Below are 4,220 nucleotides of genomic sequence, written 5' to 3' on the forward strand. Positions count from 1 at the left end.
TTAGATTTCTATAACCCAATTGAAGATGTACAAATAGCTACTCACTCACTTTTCCAAGAACTGCTGATAGCCTCACAGTGAAAGTAAAGTGTTCCTGAGCGGTCATTTTTGAAGCTTGCTGCAGTTACAAACATTTTCCAGGTCAGTCATTTCACTGCAGGTGGAAGTGAAGTGGGGTGAAAATACAGACATACAGTACTAGCAATGGACATTTTGTTTGCTAGCAAAGAATACTGTATGGATGAATAGAGAATCACGGTAGCATAGTCATTAGTGCTGCTGCTTCATGTTGATATGATATCCAGGTTCATTTAGAAAAGCTTCACTCAATAACAGACCTTAAAACTCCATTAAGGCCTAGAAACATGTAGGAGGATTTGCCCTAAAACTAATAAACGGGCTGGCAGCATGCACCCACAAAAATCACAGCTAGACAGGTAGAAGAGAACTGTGAAAACTCCGGGCCAAAGGGACATTTTTTTTTGTTGCTAGTAAAGACTACCATATAGATGAATAGATTTTATGTAGGGCATCATGGTAGCATAGATTATTTTAAATAATACTGCTTATTTACAAATGATGAAAGTCAAAATACAGAAAGTTCCTTCAACATGAATAAAAACAAATAAAAAGAAAATCTAAGGAGCAAATACCTATAACAAACAGAGAACTCAAAAACTAAAGAATCAAAAAAAAGAACTGAAACTCACAAACATCCAAAAGCAGAAATCCAAAATTCAAAATCTAAAAATGAGAGCTAAACAACACAAATAAGAGAGAATGCCTCAGCCACAAACTGAAACTTGTCAGTTTCCACACAGCTGCAGCATCTTGTGGTCCAACTCCTTTGCTCCACATAAAAGGAGCATTGATCCAAACTAACATTTCTGAAAAATTAAAATTACAAATTTAAAAAACAGAAAATACTTAATTAAGAAACAAGTAAACACAAAAAGAAATTAGCAAAACACTTTCATTAACAAATAATGAAAATAATACACACAAAACAGCTAAATAGAAAAATCAGCATTAAAGAGACTAAAACCAGGAATAAAACCCTGGCATAACCATAACTTTTAATAAATTTATATTAATAAAGTATCTATCTATCTATCTATCTATCTATCTATCTATCTATCTATCTATCTATCTATCTATCTATCTATCTATCTATCTATCTATCTATCTATCTATCTATCTATCTATCTATCTATCTATCTATCACACAGATCTAGTATCCTGGGATTACATCTCACGCAGTGTTGAGCACTTCACATTTCTTCCGTGAGTGAGTGTGGCGTTTACTCCAAAGATGCACGTTAGGTGAACTGGTGATTCCAAATTAGTCTCAGTGAGAGAACAGAAAGGGGTGTGTGTGAGTGGGTAAAAAAAAATCACACCCCATTTGTTAAAAACCTGAAACATATCTTACCCTAAGAACTCGATTCACTCTCAGGAGAACAATGGCAACTTTAGCATTCATGAAATGAGCTAAAGGAAATCATGTCCCTGGGCGTGAAAGGCGACAATGGAGGGAGACAGGCAATGAGGTGAAGAACACTGACAGGCTCTTTTAAAATGGCAGAATTTCACTTTTTTTCTCTCAAAGAGAGAAAAAAAAAAACCTTGACAACTCTGTTTTACAATGTTCACGGAGTCTCAAGAGATAAATCAATACCTGAGAACATTCCTGACTTGAAAATGGATGAATTCTGTACATTTTAGGCTAAGCGTTAAGTTTTAAACAACCAAGAAAGGAAATACAAGTCATTAAGCAATAAAACTAGCACTCTCTGTCACAGCAGGGCAGCAATTCCTAAAGTTTTGGAGGTAGGGAGAAATGGATCTGTCCATTTTCCTGGCTCTTTAAAAATTATAACAAGTAAAATGCTAATTCTACAAATAATGACATACAAAATATGAATCAACTTGTAAGCAACATATCACTCTGTCACACATACTGTGATGCATCAGGTCAGGATACTTTTAAGTGTGCAGCAGTAAAGGTTTGTTAGTGTTTTGGTTCTCACCCCAAAGCTCTTTAGCCTCCTAATTAAAAATGGCTTTCCCTGAGCCTTTTCTGTATGCAGGTGGTGTTGACAAACTACGAAAGACAGTCAGGGAGGTGGACACCCAGGAACCTGAAGCTGTTAATAGTCTACACAGAGGAGCTGTTGCCGTAAATTGGAGTGTGGCTACCTTTGTTCTTTCTGCAGTCAACAATAATCTCTTTTGTTTTGTTGACATTCAGGGAGAGGTTGTTGTTATGACACCATACAGTCGATCTTTCACCTTTCTCCTGTAGGCAGCCTCACCTATGTGAGGCCAGTCACCATGATGTTGTCCATACACTTGATGTTGCTGTTACCCTAATGCGTTGCTACATAGTCATAGGTGAATAGATTGTATAGCTGTGGGCTGAGGTAGTAGCCTTGCAGTACGTCGATGCTGGTGAACAATAAGGAGGAGATATTTTTGCCAGTCCTCACTGACTGAGGTGTATTTGTGAGAAAGTCAAATGCCCAGTCACAAATGGAGCTGTTAAGACCAAGGTATCTGATCTTTACTACCAGATGGGAGGGCACAGTGATGTTGAAGGCAGCACTGCAGTCAATGACCAGCATCCTGGCATAGGTGTTTTTCCTTTCCAGCTGTCCCAGAGTAGTGTGCTGAGCTAGGGAGATGGCATCATCCTGTTACATCCAGGGCAACAGGGATGATGTGGTTAATGTGGATCATGTAGTAGTTAGTAGTAGTAATAGTAGCAGTTAGTAGTAGTACTGTCACATGTTGGTAACTAAATATTTCTTATTATTTAAAAATGCAGCTATATCTGGTAAACATACAGTAGATCTAAACATACATTAAATATGTCCAGGTTACTGTATATGCAAAGATACCTTATAGTCAAGTAAGTAGAACTGACATAAGTAGAAAGTGAGAGACAAAAAAACCTAGAAATGTAATATGAGGGAAATGTTTTTATATCTGCTTAACCAATTCAGGGCTACTAAGAGTTCAGGGGTATAATATAAGAACCCACTCTGGATGGGATTCCAGTTGATTTGAAGCAATTAACATTCATCCATCTACATTCAATATTTTTATACAAACTTTTTCCTAATTAGATTTGCAGAAACTAGAAACTTGTGCCAGGAAAAATGGGCACATAGCAAGGACCAACTCAGAATGATATGTGAAACCACCATTCAAAACATTCTGGCCCACATTCACACTCATTTGCACTAAGCCTGTTTAGAGTCGCCAAGAAGCATATCTTTGGAATTTTAGGGAACCTGGATGCCAGAGAGGAAAATCATCATGGGGAGAAACTGCAAATTCCAGCACTAGGAACTTCTGCTGGGAATTGATCTGGGTTCAATCACTGATAGACAGCAAAGCTACATCCTAAGCCATTATCACACTGTTAGTATAACATGAAAAGTATACAGTAATCCCTCCTCCATCGCGGGGGTTGCGTTCCAGAGCCACCCGCGAAATAAGAAAATCCGCGAAGTAGAAACCATATGTTTATATGGTTATTTTTATATTGTCATGCTTGGGTCACAGATTTGCGCAGAAACACAGGAGGTTGTAGAGAGACAGGAACCTTATTCAAACACTGCAAACAAACATTTGTCTCTTTTTCAAAAGTTTAAACTGTGCTCCATGACAAGACAGAGATGACAGTTCTGTCTCACAATTAAAAGAATGCAAACATATCTTCCTCTTCAAAGGAGTGCACATCAGGAGCACAGAATGTCAGAAAGACAGAGGAAAGCAAACAAATCAATAGGGCTATTTGGCTTTTAAGTATGCGAAGCACTGCGGCACAAAGCTGTTGAAGGCGGCAGCTCACACCCCCTCCGTCAGGAGCAGGGAGAGAGAGAGAGAGAGAGAGAGAGAGAGAGAGAGAGAGAGAGAGAGAGAGAGAGATAGAGAGAGACAGAGAAAAACAAGCAAGCAAAAATCAATACGTGCCCTTCGTGCTTTTAAGTATGCAAAGCACCGTGCAGCATGTCGCTTCAGGAAGCAGCTGCACAGAAGGTAGCAACGTGAACATAATCTTTCAGCATTTTTAGACTAGCGTCCGTATCGTCTAGGTGTGCGAACAGCCCCCCTGCTCACACCCCCTACGTCAGGATCAGAGAAAGTCAGCGCAAGAGAGAGAGAGAGAAAAGTAAGTTGGGTTTCTTCTCAGCCATCTGCCAATAGCGTCC

This window comes from Erpetoichthys calabaricus, chromosome 14, assembly GCF_900747795.2.
Source record: "Erpetoichthys calabaricus chromosome 14, fErpCal1.3, whole genome shotgun sequence".
NCBI lineage: Eukaryota > Metazoa > Chordata > Cladistia > Polypteriformes > Polypteridae > Erpetoichthys > Erpetoichthys calabaricus.